Below are 20624 nucleotides of genomic sequence, written 5' to 3'. Positions count from 1 at the left end.
CACGATGACTTCCTGACTGTTTGCTACAACAAGTTTTGGCCGGCTCCGGTGAGGGAGGGCGATGACGACGGTGCATCTTTGGCTCGCTTCAGTGCTTGCAGTCATAGCTAGGTGGTCTATGGAACTGGATGTAATTTTATTATTTCTGGTGTTCGGCTCCGCCATGATTGATGTTGAACAGATTAGAAGTTTTAACAAAAAAAGAATTACGATGATCTCATTTGTTCAACTACTTTACATGTTTAATATCTTCTCCACAAAAGGAATTCATGTGCTCTTAATTGTTTCTCCACAATAAATTAAAAAATAATTTTATTGTGTCGTAGTCCAACAACTAAGCTTAATCACGTCGACGCAACATGTGGCTCGTATTAGCAGCGACGTGAAGCTGGCAATAGTGACGGGAGAGAAACATGCAAAGGTATCAATTGAGAGAAACATGCAAATGTACAATTGAAATGATATTTGGGCCAAATAGTTTGGATGCGGCTTTGGGTAAGAACCGCTTGCGCGCAATGAATATTGGAGGTGGTTTTTTTTTACACGCCTCCAATGAATTATTAGAAGCGGTTTTAGATTTCTAACCGCCTCCGGAGCTCTGTATAACAAGAATAACCGCCTCCGATGAGGATATTAGGAGACTTTGTTCTCTTTGGTCACAATTGTTTCTAGGGGCTGTTTCTAATGATTGTCTTTTTACTAGCGAAGTGCCCCACCAGTACTGGTTTCCAGACGATTACCAGTGGTCGCGAAGCATACTAATACTTGTGAGTCCACGTCCAAAGTTAACCAATTTTTAAAATATAAATAGTTCATTGCACCCACAAAAAAAGCGCAACCCAATTCTCTTTATGTTTTCATTACCATGGCTAAATCAAACACCAGCTAAACGTGCATAGCTAGCTGTGACTGCCAAGTGCAGGGAGTTATTGCATCACTCTCCAAGATGGAAGTGGAAGTATATTGAGTGTCGAACCAGGGAGCTAAAGGTAGGCTTTCTAATCTCTCAAGTTCCATATGCCACTTACGCAACTATTCGTGCACTTAACGTCCACTATGCCTAGACTCTATAGAACTAAGATACATGCAATGGTAGAACTAAAGTAGTAAGTAAAAAGGTTTTCAAGGAGGTGACTAAAGTATATTTATAAAAGACAAAAATAAATTTTAGTGACTGCAAATAAAATATTTGAGTGTGTGGTGGTTGTGATGAATGTAGCAGTGCACAATGGGAGCAAGTGTTCCTGGCAATTGGCTACTTTGCACATCCATGGTTAATTTTCTCATCTTGGGAACATGTCTAATAATTAATGACACGAATATGTGTCTCAATGTCTACCTAGGCGATTACTCTTCATAGAATATGTGTCTCAATGTCTACCTAGGCGATTACCTTTCATAGAATATGCGTCTCAATGTATACCTAGGCGATTACCCTTCAAATAACTTTGAAAGTTATCTCACAACTCAAGTGATTACACTACATGTCCCTTGATTGTTATCTCTTCACCTGGCAGACAAGGCACTACATTGCAAGACGTACTTTGTGCTTCCCTCAATAAGTGTTGTGTTCTAGGGAGGAGTCTAAGCTAGCTTGTTGCTACATGAGCCTACACACACTTATAATTGTTCTCTTAGCAAGTAACAAACCTTTTTGAACTTAACCTCAAGTATCTCACCCATAGGCCTACACATGCCACCGATAATCTTGTCATGGATGAAATTATCCGGTAACATATGCACTTGCGCTCAAGCAAGTATCTTGTTAAGGATTATCGATCTAGGATCCGAAATCCATCATACTCTTCGATCTCGGACCCATGATCATAGCTTTATTCAGCCCCCTAAACATATGAATTGAACTTTAGAGATATTATCTTCAATCCTTCTCCAGATTACGTTTTCACTAGATTCCAAGCCAATATCATGTCAGAGAACAACACAGTAGGGCTAAACCCTCGTGTCATGTACACTTTCGCAATCACCAGCCGCTTGCCTACTGCGGTGGTTCCGTTACTTCATCTTCCCACACAAAGTCATCATCGTTCTCCTCATGCAGAAGCAATCAACCCAGTAGATCATCAGTAGAGTTCTTGGCCGTTCCACCAGACTTGCTGCTATTCGTCATGATCTTAGTTCCCATCTTTCAACAACCCTAGCTCCATGAACGGAACACACATGAGATCTCAGGAAGAGAGATCGGTGATCAAATGAGATATCTCACAGTCAATGGGGGGGGGGGGGGGAACTCTCAGTGACGGACGTGCGCCACAAGAGGATACAGAAACCCTTGTTTTTTTTGCTAGGGGAAATAATCTGCTAAATGTGGTTTCCATTAGTTTCTGGTAGAGGACAACACTGTGCCCTTAAATGCAGTTTTCGTCTAGTTTTATCAATCCAAATGATAAAATGACACACATGTGGCACGAAGCAATTCGGCCCCGACGTTTTTTACAATTAAACTCGCCATTCGAAAAGAAAAAATAAGCCCCAAAAAAACTGAAACTTGCCATCCGAAAAGAAAGTTGCTATACTTGACAACTAAAGTTGTCATCCTCGCGTCGCTAAACTTTTTCTAAAAATGTTTGGAGTTGCCATGTGTTCCTGCCACACGTGTGGCACTTATCAGGGTCCTTTATCTAATTAACTGATTAATTCTGCCTTCTTAAGGAATGTGGACCCTCCATTCTAGTGATGCAAGGGACATGTTCCATCAATTCTAGTGGGCAATCTTTGCAGTACTTTATTTAATCCATATTAGTCGACGCTGATTGAGTATGGATCATCGACAATTATTATGGACCGGAGGGAATAGTATTTTTTGATTACGGAGCAAAATCAAAGTAGAAAGACGCGCGAGTTCAGTATGGTCGGTGTGGCGCTCGAGGCCATTGACCTCTCACAGCCACGGCTCGGCCACATCGAGCTTCCACCCTCTCGTCAGGTCCATTCGTGACGTCGCCAACCTCATTACTGCCGTGCACACCGGTGGACATTGATTGGGCACGAGCTCCAAGGTAAGCAACGTACTGATTATCCTTCTTCTTTTTAGGTATTATACGTGAAACTCAAATTAGACTGGCTAATTCAAGCCCGATACCTCCCCGAGTGACGCCCAATGGCTGGTCGTCAGAGAGATGGCAGCAAAATTACAATGTGTCACCTATGCGCACCATTGACATGGCGGCCGCCAGATCGGGGGAGCATCGAGTGCTCGGGGTTGAGGAGGGCGCGTTACATCGAGAGGGGAAAAAAGACCGACGTATGAAAATCAGAGTCAGCTCAATCCGGGACTTAGTTTTCATAGAAGATCTAATTCAGCAGCCAGTTAGTCATAAAGGACCGACGGAAGTATAAGTCCCACCAAACAAGAATAATTACCCGCAAACCTCGAACATGTACTGACATTTTTCTATAAATACAGATAATGAATAAAACGCAAAACTCATAGATGGCCTTGTGGATCTGCCTATCCTTTAGTCTTGGTTTCAGACACCAACCGGGACTAAAGGACATCACACCTACCGCAAGCCCTTTAGTCCCTGTTGGTGTCTAGAACTGGGGTAAAGGATCCATTCGAACCGGGACTGGTGCCTGCCGAACCCCAGCCGGCGTCCTAGCCGCTCGAACCGCATCTGATGCTGACGTTAGTCTCGGTTCGTAACGTGACCGGGACTATTGTTCCGATTCGGCTAGAACCAAAGCCCTATTTTCTACTAGTATACGTCGTACTTCAGCCCCTTCTTATCGTCAGCGGCATCAATGGAGATGGTCGAGCCTTGACATGCTTCTCTATTGACCAGCATGTCCATAAGAACTCTGGTCACATTCTTCTTCACCCACCTTTTAATAGGCCTTGCACCATACACCTGCAATATATAGTCCATGTATGCACCGTAAGCAGGATACATACAAACAACTACGCAAATAAGTAAGATTTTGTTTGCTAAAAATAACATGTACTTACCGTGTCGTGTGCTTCTGACCAAATAACATCCAACACGGCATCTGTTACAACTAGAGAGATCCCTTGTAAGCTGCCCTATCAATGACCCTCTTCATCTGGATTCTAGTGATCTCCCTCAGTTCGTCGTGTGAAAGCGGCTCAAACATCACAATTTCACTCAGTTTCTTGAGAAATTCAGGCTTAAAGCATTTCTCGACCTGCATCATCAACAAGTAAATTTGTCAAGCAGCAAGTTGCACACCGGGACTTTACAAGGGACAGTTTGGGAAACACAAACCTGTTTCATGAGAAGATCGCGTGCAGTTGCTACGTTTTCTCCAGCCATTCTAACTGACAGGTTGTTCGCAAAAAACAAATGACAGGTTCTCTGCTCCTAGACTTGAGCTCATGATGATGATTTTTTTAGAAGGATGACCCCCGGCCTCTGCATCTGGGAGATGCATACGGCCACTTTATTGATTATTCTCGAAGACCTTACAAAGTATTACAACAATGTGCCTGAATCCACCATCTTGGCAACACATGCTGCTACTCCTATCCAAAATGATGAAGGCGTGCTAGCTGGGCCACTACCCAAACCACTTACCTAAGCCTAACATCAAAAGCCGGAAGCCGAAACATATTCGGAAGCCCCAGCCGAGCCACATACCGGGTCTGGGGCACAATCCGGTCAGACGCACTCGTGTGTCGTCGCCGCCATCTTCCACAGGTCCGTCTTCATATCATATTGAGGCTTCTACCTTGTCTGGCCACTCTGCCATCGACGTCACCATGACGCCAGACAACAACCTCCTCCTGCGCGAGTCCATCTTCGTGCATCGGACGCCGAGCCTCCACAGCGCCATGCCGCCGATATCCGCCGCCATCGATGTGTGAGATGAAGCACCGCTCCACCATCCCCCCAGCCAGCACTTACTCCAAAACGATGCCCCCAGAAGGGAAAGCGACAAAACGCCATCATTGTCCGATCCGGAAGACCCAGATCTAGGGTTTTCCCAGGAGCATCCCGAGCCTGATGACGCAGACTGCAACGACGATGCCTCGACAAGGGAACGACATCTAAGACGCCGCCATCGTCCGCCGTGACCGTAGTCGGCGCGATTTTCATCGGCAGTTGCTCCACCAGACGTGCGCCGCCGACGTCGCTGGTCCCTTCAACCGGAGTAAACTCCAAAACAATGCCCTAAAGAGGGACTACGACGCAAAAGCGCGGCCATCGCTCGATCCCAAGGAGATCTAGGGTTTCCCCCGTAGTTGCCCGCGCTGTCAAGGGCCAGACAAGGGTAGAATCCCGCGGATCTGCCCAGCTGCCGACGAGTCGCACCCACCACCGTGCCGACGGCCGACCAGCGATCAATCCGGCCGCGCCGCCACGAACCGATCCGGTCACGCCGCCGCCGTCCCTGGCGGCCCCGACGCACCAGATCGCAAGGCCACCTGCCGCAGGGAATCAACGTCGCCGAGGCGCCGCCACCACCCGCTGTGGCGACCGGCCCGCCGCCACGCTCCGGCCCGGCGGCGCCGGCCCGCGCCAGCCCCACCCGAGCGAGAGGGCCCGAGTCCCCGCCGCCGCCGGCGACGGCTAGGCTTCGCCTGGCCGCGCCCTTGGGCGGCGTTGAGGGAGGAGGAGGAGGAGTGGGGGAGGTTCGGCGGCGATGGGATCTGGGGCCTCCCGGTCGCCCACGCAGGGGGCGGCTCGGGAGGGAGACGTAGATTCCGTTTACAAGTACCCGCCTTGTAGTATGATGGTCTTGAAATATATGTTGCGTCCTTCTCCATCAACCACCATGCCATCATCGAGGAGTTGAATGGGAACCTTGAATAACGCTTTACGGTTGGCTCCTGACTTGCTCGCTGAGTTGTCCATCTTCTTCATAGTTTCGGAAAATGAAATGAAAAAAGTGAGACATAAGAAGTTGAGCAATGAACACCAGGGATGCAACATCGAACACAGCAATGAGCGTGTCGGTATGATGTATAGACCACCAGCCAGGTCCGTCTTCCGTCCAACTCAGTCAATCCAGAACATCGTACAATAACTAGGTTACAGATGATCTATTAGATATAACAGTAACGTACAATAGGAATTCAGTGAGAGTTATGTTACAATGAATTCGATCAAATTAATTCACCAGTAAATAGTAAGAAGTCACCTTACAAAGCACGCTGATCAAGCGTGGCCGAAATTGACACTGCGTAGTCTGAAACTTGCATGGCATATGCATGATCTATGTTGCTCGGCAGTACGCACGATCTGCGTTGCTGGTTTCATCTCTCGGAGATGAGGCCGCTGCGCGCTTCTCGGTGGAGCTTCCAATCACTTCACTCAGCTCCCGGCGCCGCTCGGTGAGTCAGTAAGATTCACCAGAGATTAATGTTGCTTCCTAAAAGAAATGATGCTTAAGAGGGGGCTTGCACCAAGATGGGTTTCTTTGATGATGGAGTGTATCATCTGTAAAGTCTGTTTGCTAAGTGTGTCCTACTTAGCTGGTCGGCCTAGGGGGGCTACGTGTTAAACAAAGAACACGAGAACAGAGGTGTCGATGCCAGCCCCTATATAGATACAGAAACACAATCGACCCCAAAACCACTCGTGATTATTCCATCAATTGAAGAAGAAAATACATAGCAACTGAAGGAGCTAGCGGGATGCAACATCTCTGCGAATGTCCACATGCACACTAACCTAGATAGAAGACCATTGCTCAGCATGTTTGGGCTTTTATTTAAGATCCGGGGAGCATCGCGGGCTCAGGGCTGAGGAGTGTGAGGCTGCTCACGAGGGTAAAAGGCTTTGACGTAGTAGACGAAAATCATATATAGTCAGCTCAGCCGAAGCTTAGTTTTCATTTCTAATCAGACCCTATCCCTCCCGCGCCGCCACCCGCGAGGCGGCCAGGTAGGGCGCCCCGATCTCCTCCGCTCGGCCCCCTCTCCCTCCCTACTCCCCCTCGCCGCCGCTGGAGGGCGCGGCCGGGCGAAGCCCGGTCTGCGCAGGCGGCGGCGGGGCTTCCTTCGTCCCCTCGCGCGGGTGGTCAGGCGCGGGCCAGATCCGGCGCCGGACTGGTTGGCAGGTGCGGCGGCACGGCGTGCTGCGGAGTGGTCGGCGACGAGCTCCTGGCGGCGGTGCGGCGGGCGTCATGGTGGTGGTTCTCGCCTCTTGGCGCGTGGGGCTGACTCCGGGACGGCGGCGCGGGCATGGATTCATCATCTGTTCCTGTGGGCGCGGCCTCGGCCTCCCCTGCTCGGCCGGCGGGTCTCGCCGGGGGGGGGGGGGGGCTTCTTGTTGGAAATATGCCCTAGAGGCAATAATAAATAGGTTATTATTATATTTCCTTGTTCATGATAATCATTTATTATCCATGCTAGAATTGTATTGATAGAAAACTCAGATACATGTGTGGATACATAGACAACACCATGTCCCTAGTAAGCCTCTAGTTGACTAGCTCGTTGATCAACAGATGGTTACGGTTTCCTGACCATGGACATTGGATGTCGTTGATAACGGGATCACATCATTAGGAGAATGATGCGATGGACAAGACCCAATCCTAAGCCTAGCACAAGATCGTGTAGTTCGTTTGCTCAGAGCTTTTCTAATGTCAAGTATCATTTCTTTAGACCATGAGATTGTGCAACTCCCGGATACCGTAGGAATGCTTTGGGTGTACCAAACGTCACAACGTAACCGGGTGGCTATAAAGGTGCACTACAGGTATCTCCGAAAGTGTCTGTTGGGTTGGCATGAATCGAGACTGGGATTTGTCACTCCCAGCCTGTTTGGTAACACTTAGGCAGGGAAATGGGAGTTTGCACAAGGGTGTTTATGAAGGGATTAGTCATGGGAAGTAGATTTTTACTCCCATTCCCTTGTTTGGTATATGATGGGAATTAGCGTGGGATAAAACTCTGCTCACGAATTAACAGGGTACCCCTGGGAAGAAATAGGTGGGAATTGGCTTCCTCAACTCCCATTCCCCTTCCTACTTAAACTCCCATTCCCTCTAATCAAATGGTGGACTTTTAATCTCCTCACCCCTCAACTCCCATTCCCCATCTCGAATTCCCCCGAACCAAACATGCTGTCCGTGTAAACGGAGAGGTATCTCTGGGCCCACTCGGTAGGACATCATCATAATGTGCACAATGTGACCAAGGAGTTGATCACGGGATGATGTGAGTTACAGAACGAGTAAAGAGACTTGCCGGTAACGAGATTGAACAAGGTATAGGGATACCGACGATCGAATCTCGGGCAAGTAACATACCGATAGACAAAGGGAATTGCATACGGGATTGATTGAATCCCCGACATCGTGGTTCATCTGATGAGATCATCGTGGAACATGTGGGAGCCAACATGGGTATCCAAATCCCGCTGTTGGTTATTGACCGGAGAACGTCTCGGTCATGTCTGCATGGTTCCCGAACCCGTAGGGTCTACACACTTAAGGTTCGATGACGCTAGGGTTATAGGGAAAGCATGTACGTGGTTACCGAATGTTTTTCGGAGTCCCGGATGAGATCCCGGACGTCACGAGGAGTTCCGGAATGGTCCGGAGGTAAAGATTTATATATGGGAAGTCCTGTTTTGGTCACCGGAAAAGTTTCGGGTGATATCGGTAATGTACCAGGACCACCGGGAGGGTCCTGGGGGTCCACCAAGTGGGGCCACCGGCCCCAGAGGGCAGCATGGGCCAAGTGTGGGAGGGAACCAGCCCCAGGTGGGCTGGTGCGCCCCCCCCCACCAGGGCCCAAGGCGCCTAGGGTTTGGGGAGGGGGCGCCTCCACCTTGCTTGGGGGGCAAGTTTCCCCCTCTTCCCCCTTGGCCGCCGCCCTAGATGGGTTTTGGGGCTGCCGCACCCCTTGGGGTGGAAACCCTAGAGGGGGCGCAGCCCCCTCCCTCTCCCGTATATATAGTTGAGGTATTGTGGGCTGCAAACACAGGAGTTTTCCTCTCCCTGGCGCAGCCCTACCTCCTCCTCCTCCTCTCCCGCGGTGCTTGGCGAAGCCCTGCGGGATTGCCACGCTCCTCCACCACCACCACGCCGTCGTGCTGCTGCTGGATGGAGTCTTCCCCAACCTCTCCCTCTCTCCTTGCTGGATCAAGGCGTGGGAGACGTCACCGGGCTGCACGTGTGTTGAACGCGGAGGCACCGTTCTTTGGTGCTTAGATCGGAATCAACCGCGATCTGAATCGCTACGAGTACGACTCCTTCATCCGCGTTCTTGCAACGCTTCCGCATCGCGATCTACAATGGTATGTAGATGCACTCCCCTTCCCCTCGTTGCTAGATTACTCCATAGATTGATCTTGGTGATGCGTAGAAAATTTTGAATTTCTGCTACGTTCCCCAACAGTGGCATCATGAGCTAGGTCTATGCGTAGTTTCTATGCACGAGTAGAACACAAAGTAGTTGTGGGCGTCGATGTTGTCAATTCTTCTTGCCGCTACTAGTCTTATCTTGTTTCGGCGGCATTGTGGGATGAAGCGGCCCGGACCGACCTTACACGTACGCTTACGTGAGACAGGTTCCACCGACTGACATGCACTAGTTGCATAAGGTGGCTAGCGGGTGTCTGTCTCTCCCACTTTAGTCGGAACGGATTCGATGAAAAGGGTCCTTATGAAGGGTAAATAGAAATTGGCATATCACGTTGTGGTTTTACGTAGGTAAGAAACGTTCTTGCTAGAAACCTATACAAGCCACGTAAAAACTTGCAACAACAATTAGAGGACGTCTAACTTGTTTTTGCAGGCATGTGCTATGTGATGTGATATGGCCAGAAGATGTGATGAATGATATATGTGATGTATGAGATTGATCATATTCTTGTAATAGGAATCACGACTTGCATGTCGATGAGTATGACAACCGGCAGGAGCCATAGGAGTTGTCTTTATTTTTTGTATGACCTGCGTGTCATTGAATAACGCCATGTAAATTACTTTACTTTATTGCTAAGCGCGTTAGCCATAGAAGTAGAAGTAATCGTTGGCGTGACAACTTCATGAAGACACAATGATGGAGATCATGATGATGGAGATCATGGTGTCATGCCGGTGACAAAGATGATCATGGTGCCCCGAAGATGGAGATCAAAGGAGCAAAATGATATTGGCCATATCATGTCACTATTTGATTGCATGTGATGTTTATCATGTTATGCATCTTATTTGCTTAGAACGACGGTAGCATAAATAAGATGATCCCTCACTAAAATTTCAAGAGACGTGTTCCCCCTAACTGTGCACCGTTGCGAAGGTTCGTTGTTTCGAAGCACCACGTGATGATCGGGTGTGATAGATTCTAACGTTCGAATACAACGGGTGTTGACGAGCCTAGCATGTACAGACATGGCCTCGGAACACATGCGAAACACTTAGGTTGACTTGACGAGCCTAGCATGTACAGACATGGCCTCGGAACACAAGAGACCGAAAGGTCGAACATGAGTCGTATAGTAGATACGATCAACATGGAGATGTTCACCGATGATGACTAGTCCGTCTCACGTGATGATCGGACACGGCCTAGTTTGACTCGGATCATGTATCACTTAGATGACTAGAGGGATGTCTATCTGAGTGGGAGTTCAATAATCAGATGAACTTCATTATCATGAACATAGTCAAAAGGTCTTTGCAAATTATGTCATACGCTTTAGTTCTACTGTTTAAGATATGTTCCTAGAGAAAATTTAGTTGAAAGTTGGTAGTAGCAATTATGCGGACTGGGTCCGTAAACTGAGGATTGTCCTCATTGCTGCACAGAAGGCTTATGTCCTTAATGCACCGCTCGGTGTGCTGAACCTCAGCGTCGTCTGTAGATGTTGCGAAACATCTGACATACACGTTTTGATGACTACGTGATAGTTCAGTGCGTAATGCTAACGGTTTAGAATTGTGGCACCAAAGACGTTTTTGAAACGTCGCAGAACATATGAGATGTTCCGAAGACTGAAATTGGGATTTCAGACTAGTGCCCACGTCAAGAGGTATGAGACCTCTGACAAGTTTCTTAAGCCTGCAAACTAAGGGAGAAAAGCTCAATCGTTGAGCATGTGCTCAGATTGTCTGAGTACCACAATCGCTTGAATCGAGTGGGAGTTAATCTCCCAGATGAGATAGTGATGGTTCTCCATAGTCACTGCCACCAAGCTAGTAGAGCTTCGTGATGAACTATAACATATCAGGGATAGTATGATGATCCTTGAGCTATTCGCGATGTTTGACACCGCGAAAGTAGAAATCAAGAAGGAGCATCAATTGTTGATGGTTAGTAAAACCACTAGTTTCTAGAAGGGCAAGGGCAAAAGGGATACTTCATGAAACAGCAAATCATTTGCTGCTCTAGTGAAGAATCCCAAGGTTGAACCCAAACCCGAGACTAAGTGCTTCTGTAATGAGGGGAACGGTCACTGAAGCAGTACTACCCTAGATACTTGGTAGATGAGAAGGCAGGCAAGGTCGACAGAAGTATATTGGATATACGTTATATGAATGTGTACTTTACTAGTACTCCTAGCAGCACCAGGGTATTAGATACCGGTTCGGTTGCTAAGTGTTAGTAACTCGAAATAAAAGCTGCGGAATAAACGGAGACTAGCTAAAGGTGAGATGACGATATGTGTTGGAAGTGTTTCCAAGGTTGATGTGATCAAGCATCGCATGCTCCCTCTACCATCGAGATTTGGTGTTTGCGTTGAGCATGATTGGATTATGTTTATCGCAATACGGTTATTCATTTAAGGAGAATAATGGTTACTCTGTTTATTTGAATAATACCTTCAATGGTCTTGCACCTAAAATGAATCTCGATCGTAGTGATACACATGTTCGTGCCAAAAGATATAAAATAGTAATGATAGTTCCACATACTTGTGGCACTGCCATTTGAGTCATATTGGTATAGAACGCATGAAGAAGCTCCATGTAGATGGATCTTTGGACTCACTCGTTTTTGAAAAGATTGAGACATGCGAACCATGTCTATTGGTATATATGCATGAAGAAACTCCATGCAGATGGATCGTTTGGACTCACTTGATTTTGAATCACTTGAGACATGCAAATCATACCACATGGGCAAGATGACTGAAAGGCCTCGTTTTCAGTAAGATGGAACAAGAGAGCAACTTATTGGAAGTAATACATTTTGATGTATGCAGTCCAATGAGTGCTGAGGCATGCAGTGGATATCGTTATGTTCTTACTTCACAGATGATTTGAGTAGATGCTGAGTGTATTTACTTGATGAAACACAAGTCTGAATTATTGAAAGGTTCAAGTAATTTCAGAGTGAAGTTGAAGATCGTCGTGACAAGAGGATAAAATGTCTGTGATATGATCATAGAGATGAGTATCTGAGTTACGAGTTTGGCACACAATTAAGACATTGTGGAAAGTGTTTCACAATTAATACCGCCTGGAACACCATAGTGTGATGGTGTGTCCGAACATCATAACTGCACCCTATTGGATATGGTGCATACCATGATGTCTCTTATCGAATTACCACTATCGTTTATGGGTTAGGCATTAGAGACAACCGCATTCACTTTAAAAGGGGCACCACGCAATTCCGTTGAGACGACACCGTTTAGAGAAACCTAAGTTGTCGTTTCTTAAAAGTTTGGGGCTGCGATGCTTATGTGAAAAAGTTTCAGGCTGATAAGCTCGAACCCAAAGCGGATAAATGCATCTTCATAGAATACCCAAAACAGTTGGGTATACCTCCTATTTCAGATCTGGAAGCAAAAGTAATTGCTTCTAGAAACGAGTCCTTTCTCGAGGAAAAGTTTCTCTCGAAAGAATTGAGTGGGAGGATGGTGGAGACTTGATAAGGTTATTGAACCGTCACTTCAACTAGTGTGTAGCAGGGCACAGGAAGTTGTTCCTGTGGCACCTACACCAATTGAAGTGGAAGCTTATGATAGTGATCATGAAACTTCGGATCAAGTCACTACCAAACCTCGTAGGACGACGAGGATGCGTGCTACTTCAGAGTGGTACGTGATCCTGTCTGAGATATCATGTTGTTGGACAACAATGAACCTACAAGCTATGGAGAAGCGATGGTGGGCCCATATTCCGACAAATGGTTAGAAGCCATGAAATCCGAGATAAATGGATCTTTAAGAAGAAGACGGACGTGGACGGTAATGTTACCGTCTATGAAGCTCGACTTGTGGCAAAGAGTATTTCCACAAGTTCAAGGAGTTGACTACGATGAGATTTTCTCATCCGTAGCGATGCTTAAGTCCGTCGGAATCATGTTAGCATTAGCTGCATTTATGAAATCTGGCAGATGGATGTCAAAACAAGTTTCCTTACCAGTTTTCGTAAGGAAAGGTTGTATGTGATACAATCAGAAAGGTTTTGTCGATCCTAAGGATGCTAAAAGGTATGCTAGCTCCAGCGATCCTTCCATGGACTAGAGCAAGCATCTCGGAGTCAGAATATACGCTTTGATGGAGTGATCAAAGTTTTTGGGTTTATACAAAGTTTGTTAGAAACTTGTATTTACAATAAAGTGAGTGGGAGCGCTACAACATTTCTGATAAGTATATGTGAATGACATATTGTTGATCCGAAATGATGTAAAATTTCTGGAAAGCATAAAGGGTTGTTTGAAAGGAGTTTTTCAAAGGAAGACCTGGATAAAGCTGCTTACATATTGGGCATCAAGATCTATAGAGATAGATCAAGACGCCTGATGATACTTTCAAAGAACGCACACCTTGACATGATTTTGAAAGAGTTCAAAATAGATCAGCAAAGAAGGAGTTCTTGGCTGTGTTACAAGGTGTGAGTATTGAGTAAGACTCAAGACCTGACCACAGCAGAAGAGAGAGAAAGGACGAAGGTCGTCCCCTATGCTTCAGACGTAGGCTCTACAGTATGCTATGCTGTGTACCGCACATGAAGTGTGCCTTGCCATGAGTTGGTCAAGGGGTACAATAGTGATCCGGGAATGGATCACATGACAGCGGTCGAACTTATCCTTAGTATCTAGTGGACTAAGGAATTTTCTCGATTATGGAGGTGAAAAGGAGTTCGTCGTAAAGGGTTACGTCGATGCGAACTTTGACACTAATCCGGATGACTCTGAGTAGTAAACCGGATTCGTATAGTAGAGCAATTATTTGAAATGGCTCCAAGTAGCGCGTGGTAGCATCCACAAGATGACATAGATATTCGTAAAGCACACACGGATCTGAAAGGTTCAGACCCGTTGACTAATAACCTCTCTCACAAGCATAACATGATCAAACCAGAACTCATTGAGTGTTAATCACATAGTGATGTGAACTAGATTGTTGACTCTAGTAAACTCTTTGGATGTTGGTCACATGGTGATGTGACCTGTGAGTGTTAATCACATGGTGATGTGAACTAGATTATTGACTCTAGTGCAAGTGGGAGACTGTTGGAAATATGCCCTAGAGGCAATAATAAATAGGTTATTATTATATTTCCTTGTTCATGATAATCGTTTATTATCCATGCTAGAATTGTATTGATAGGAAACTCAGATACATGTGTGGATACATAGACAACACCATGTCCCTAGTAAGCCTCTAGTTGACTAGCTCGTTGATCAATAGATGGTTACGGTTTCCTGACCATGGACATTGGATGTCGTTGATAACGGGATCACATCATTAGGAGAATGATGTGATGGACAAGACCCAATCCTAAGCCTAGCACAAGATCGTGTAGTTCGTTTGCTCAGAGCTTTTCTAATGTCAAGTATCATTTCCTTAGACCATGAGATTGTGCAACTCCCGGATACCGTAGGAATGCTTTGGGTGTACCAAACGTCACAACGTAACTGGGTGGCTATAAAGGTGCACTACAGGTATCTCCGAAAGTGTCTGTTGGGTTGGCACGAATCGAGACTGGGATTTGTCACTCCGTGTAAACGGAGAGGTATCTCTGGGCCCACTCGGTAGGACATCATCATAATGTGCACAATGTGACCAAGGAGTTGATCACGGGATGATGTGAGTTACGGAACGAGTAAAGAGACTTGCCGGTAACGAGATTGAACAAGGTATAGGGATACCGACGATCGAATCTCGGGCAAGTAACATACCGATAGACAAAGGGAATTGCATACGGGATTGATTGAATCCCCGACATCGTGGTTCATCCGATGAGATCATCGTGGAACATGTGGGAGCCAACATGGGTATCCAGATCCCGCTGTTGGTTATTGACCGGAGAACGTCTCGGTCATGTCTGCATGGTTCCCGAACCCGTAGGGTCTACACACTTAAGGTTCGATGACGCTAGGGTTATAGGGAAAGTATGTACGTGGTTACCGAATGTTGTTCGGAGTCCCGGATGAGATCCCGGACGTCACGAGGAGTTCCGGAATGGTCCGGAGGTAAAGATTTATATATGGGAAGTCCTGTTTTGGTCACCGGAAAAGTTTCGGGTGATATCGGTAATGTACCGGGACCACCGGGAGGGTCCTGGGGGTCCACCAAGTGGGGCCACCAGCCCCAGAGGGCAGCATGGGCCAAGTGTGGGAGGGAACCAGCCCTAGGTGGGCTGGTGCGCCCCCCCCCCCCACCAGGGCCCAAGGCGCCTAGGGTTTGGGGAGGGGGCGCCTCCACCTTGCTTGGGGGGCAAGTTTCCCCCTCTTCCCCTTGGCCGCCGCCCTAGGTGGGTTTTGGGGCTGCCGCACCCCTTGGGGTGGAAACCCTAGAGGGGGCGCAGCCCCCTCCTTCTCCCCTATATATAGTTGAGGTATTGGGGGCTGCAAACACAGGAGTTTTCCTCTCCCTGGCGCAGCCCTACCTCCTCCTCCTCCTCTCCCGCGGTGCTTGGCGAAGCCCTGCGGGATTGCCACGCTCCTCCACCACCACCGCGCCGTCGTGCTGCTGCTGGATGGAGTCTTCCCCAACCTCTCCCTCTCTCCTTGCTGGATCAAGGCGTGGGAGACGTCACCGGGCTGCACGTGTGTTGAACGCGGAGGCACCGTTCTTCGGTGCTTAGATCGGAATCAACCGCGATCTGAATCGCTACGAGTACGACTCCTTCATCCGCGTTCTTGCAACGCTTCCGCATCGTGATCTACAATGGTATGTAGATGCACTCCCCTTTCCCTCGTTGCTAGATTACTCCATAGATTGATCTTGGTGATGCGTAGAAAATTTTGAATTTCTGCTACGTTCCCCAACACTTCTCCCTGCTGAGATCTGGCTTGCGGGATCTTCCAGATCCCGGCATGGATGGCGGCGACCCGTGCACGAGAGATGGAGGTCTTCGATCAGATCTGGGTGAAAACCTGCTATTGGCTATTGCCAAGGCCGGCGATGGCGACGCTGTCTGCGTCGTTCCCTTCCTGAAGGCATCATCGTGGAGAAATTCAAGGCCACTCTCTGCTACCTCCGGGGGAAACCCTAGATCAGTAGATCGGATGACGGCGGCTCTCTGGTGTCGTTTTCCCCCTTGGGGGCGTCATTCTTGGAGGTGCACACGGGCTCGAGGGACTAGAGGACAGCGACTTTGGTGGAGCGGTGCTTCATCTTTCACATTGATGGTGGCGGATCTCGGCGGCATGGTGCTGTGGAGACTCGGCGTCTGATGCGCGGAGATGGACTCGTGCAGGAGGAGGAAGCTGTCTGGCGTCATGGGGACGTCGATGGCAGAGTGCCAGACAAGGTAGAAGCCTCAATATGATCTGAAGACGGACCTGTGGAAGATGGCGGCGACGACACACGAGTGCGTCTGACCGGATTGTGCCCCAGACCCGATATGTGGCTCGGCTGGGGCTTCCGAATGAGTTTCGGCTTCCAGCTTTTGATGTTAGGCTTAGGTGAGTGGTTTGGGTAGTGGCCCAGCTAGCACCACCTCATCATATTGGATAGGAGAGCGGCATATGTTGCCAAGATGATGGATTCAGACACATTGTTGTAATACTTTGTACGGTCCTCGAGAATAATCAATAAAGTGGCGGTATGCATCTCCCAGATGCAGAGGCCGGGGGTCATCCTCCTTTTCTAAAAAAATAAAAGATTTTAAGTCACTAGCAGTCGCTCAGAGGTTTTCCTGGGTCACGGTAGTATAAACCTCACCAAGCAAGAGAAAACGATAATTACCAACAAACCCGTAAATTGTACATACCATTTTGCTACAGGTAATGAATAGCACTTAAAACAAGGGCTTGGTGAATCACTAAAAACACACATATTAATTCGATCTAATCTGTCAGCTGCCAATGCAAACGGCAAGCTCATAGCTGTCCCCAGTAGTGCCACCTCCTGCTAGTTCAGTACTTGGTACTTCAGCCCCTTCTTGTCGTCGGCGGCATTGATGCAGATGATTGAGCCTTGAAATGCTTCTCCATTGACCAACATGTCCACAAGAACTCTCGTCACATTCTTCTTCATCCACCTCTTAATAGGCCTTGCGCCATACACCTGCAATACATAGTCCATGCATGCATCGTAAGCGGACATACAAACGACTAAGCAAATTTCTAAGATTTGGTTTGGTAAAAATAACATGTACTTACCGTATCGTGAGATTCTGACCAAATGATGTCCAAGGCGGCATCTGTTGCAAACAGAGAGATGCCTTTCTTAGCTGCCATAGCAACGACACTCTTCATCTGGATTTTCACGATCTCCCTCGGTTCGTCATGAGAAAGTGGCTCAAATATCACAATTTCACTCAGTTTGTTGATAAAATCAGGCTTAAGGCGTTTCTCAACCTGTTTCATGAGAAGATCCCACTGGCGAATATGTTGGTCTGCAGGGTGCCCACTGGTACTTTACAAGGGACAGTTTGGGATACACATACCTGTTTCATAAGAAGATCCCGTGCAGTTGCTATGTTTTCTCTAGCCGTTCCAGCTGACAGGTTCTCTGCTCGAAGACTAGAGCTCATAACTATGATAGTGTCCTTGAAATATATGTTCCGACCCTTTCCATCAATCAACGTACCATCATTGAGGAGTTGAATGAGAACCTTGAAAATTGAGGGATGTGCCTTATCCACCTCGTCAAGAAGAACGACACTATATGGTTGGCTCCTGACTTTCTCGATAAGTTGTCCATCTTCCTCGTAGCTTTAGAAAGTCAAATGGAAAAGTGAGGCACGAGAAGGAGGTTTCGGAAAGAAATACAAGTGAAAAGTGTGTACAAGTTAAACCTTCCAGGTCCTCCAACGAGACGCGACACGGATCCACTATCAGCATATTCCGACATGTCAAAGCGGACTAACGTCTTTTCGTTGTCAAAAAGCTTCTCCGCGAGTGCTTTTGCAAGCTCTGTCTTTCCAACACCAATCGGACCCAAAAAGAGGAACGCACCAATTGGTTTGCCAGATTCGTCAAAGCCGACCTTGGAACGTAGAACTTCTTGCGCAACCAAATTAACCGCTTCATATTGTCCAATGACTCTCTCATGCGATCTGTCTACTAGGTGGCTGAACTTCTCCTCTCGGCCAAGTGCAGTGATCGGAATTTTAGTCCATCGGCCGACAACCTTCATATAACAATAGAACATGTCATGAACATCACACTGAACCAAATGAAACTTACTCACATGGATACGATTTGCAAAGAATGCTAATTTACCTGTGCAATATGACATGGACCAACGGTTTTCTCCTCCACCGCATTTATAGTGCTAGTTTTCTTATTTTTCACCTTTTTTGGTTTATGCAACTTCACAACAGTGCATGCCTCGTCCATGAGGTCAATTGCTTTATCAGGAAACTGGCGGCCTAACAACAATAAAAATCCACATTCTCTTCAATATGCACAAACCTATGGCAAAGTAAATCAAAATTGTTCCGAATCACATGACGAACATACCTTTAATATAACGGCCAGCGAGCTGGGCAGCAGCAACAAGAGCATCGTCCTGGATTATCAGGCCATGGTGGTCTTGGTACCGCTTCTTCAGCCCCTGCAGGATGGCAACGGTCGCCTGCACGCTCGGCTCATCGACGTCAACCCTTTGGAACCATCGCTCGAGCGCCGCATCCCTTTCTATGTATCTCCGGTACTCTTTCGATGTGGTAGCACCTATGCAACGGATGCGACCACGGGCCAACGCCGGCTTGAGGATGTTGGCAGCGTCCACAGTGCGGCCCTCGTCACCAGCACCAACAATCATGTGCATCTGGTCTATGAAGAGGATCATCTTTCCGGCCGCATCCTCCGCCTGCTTGATGGCATTCTTCAAGCGCTGCTCGAACATGCCGCGCCACTGGGTCCCCGCGACCATCGCCCCGACATCGAGCTCCACCACGCGGGCCCCGGCGAGCACGTCGGGAACCGTCCCAGCAGCGATGCGCTGGGCCAGGCCTTCGACGATGGCCGTCTTGCCGACACCGGCCGGTCCGACGAGCGCTGCGCAGTTCTTGGTCCGGCGGCAGAGGATGCAGATGATGCGGTCAATCTCGTCCGGCCGATGACAGGATCAGACGCGCCGGCGGCCAAGGTCTTGAGGGTGCCCGTCCTCGTGGAGGGCGGCTTCATCTCAGTCTCGTACAGCTTCCACGCTGTCCAGGACAAACCAACAGTAGTCAGGGCCGATACGCCGATTATGGCCAGCTCCACCAACCCTTTTATCAAGGCCATGTTTGCCATCGCTTTCGATCGATAATAAGCTACGTATTCGAAGAAGAGCGGCCTGGTTTGAGCTGGCCTGGCTTTGATCGATTTCTTGCTTTGTTTCTCATGGGGACGGGGGTACACGTATATTTATACAGAGCTGGCGCACCTGGTAAACTACCACTTTTAGTGACTAGTCATACTTGGACACACCTCATGGTGATTGTTCCTAATATAACATGGGCTAACCGATAACAATTTCGGAGTAGTAGTCAAAATAACAGGAATTGCTATATTTCTTAACCTATCGATCATCTGTGAAGGAAAATTTTCCCGAATTTTATATGCAGCATACATGTGCAAGGAAGTCTTCCCATGCTGGTACGCCCCAATGAGATTTTCCTTTTATATAGCAAAAGCACACGCAAGGAGGCGTTGCAGGGGAGCCTACCGGCGACGCACTAGGTTTCACAAGTAGCCCAAGCAGAGCGACGAGGGGGTTTGAGTGGGCACCGAGACTCCGAGTTCATGATCACGCATTGATGAAAACCACAGCAGAATTCACAGAATGACTCACTCCTCGGGCGTTCCCGAAGGTGGCCAAGAGCGAGCCCTAGCCGCCGCCAGAGCCACACCCGGTCATCGCCCACCCCCTTGCTGCCGCCGGTAGGAGTCACCGGGCAAAACCCATGCGGCTCGGCGGCGGCAGGGTCCTTTCCTCCTCCCGCTCAGGGCGGAGGGAGCTCGGGCACGCTGGTGCTTGGACCGAGCTTGAAAGTACAAATGCAACGAAATGAATGTCTTCCTTGAAGGAGCAACATAGCATTTGACAGTCTACATCATTGTAATGGTATACTAGGAGAGTAGGAGTTCATTTGCTTATCCCTGCAAAAAAAAGTCCATTTACTTGTTAATTTTAAAAACAAAACTAAACCGCCAATCGGGGTAATGAAAAAATCATGGTAAAGGGTATCCATATTAAAGACTAAAACCACTGACCTAGTTTTCTCATGGCGTGTGCATTTCTCGTGAAAATTGGAGGAAGGAAAGAGGAGGGGAACAAACCTCGAAC

General features: G+C 47.9%; 1 pseudogene; it reads right to left on the bottom strand.

Annotated features, from left to right (window-relative positions):
- Positions 1 to 3716: 3716 nt before the first annotated feature.
- Positions 3717 to 19588, bottom strand: LOC123170662 (chaperone protein ClpB1-like; annotated as a pseudogene).
- Positions 19589 to 20624: the final 1036 nt, after the last annotated feature.

The sequence above is a fragment of the Triticum aestivum genome, chromosome 7D (genome assembly GCF_018294505.1).
Source record: "Triticum aestivum cultivar Chinese Spring chromosome 7D, IWGSC CS RefSeq v2.1, whole genome shotgun sequence".
Taxonomy (NCBI): domain Eukaryota; kingdom Viridiplantae; phylum Streptophyta; class Magnoliopsida; order Poales; family Poaceae; genus Triticum; species Triticum aestivum.
Note: the sequence above shows the minus strand (reverse complement) of the source record. Positions and strands in the feature narration are given on the sequence as shown.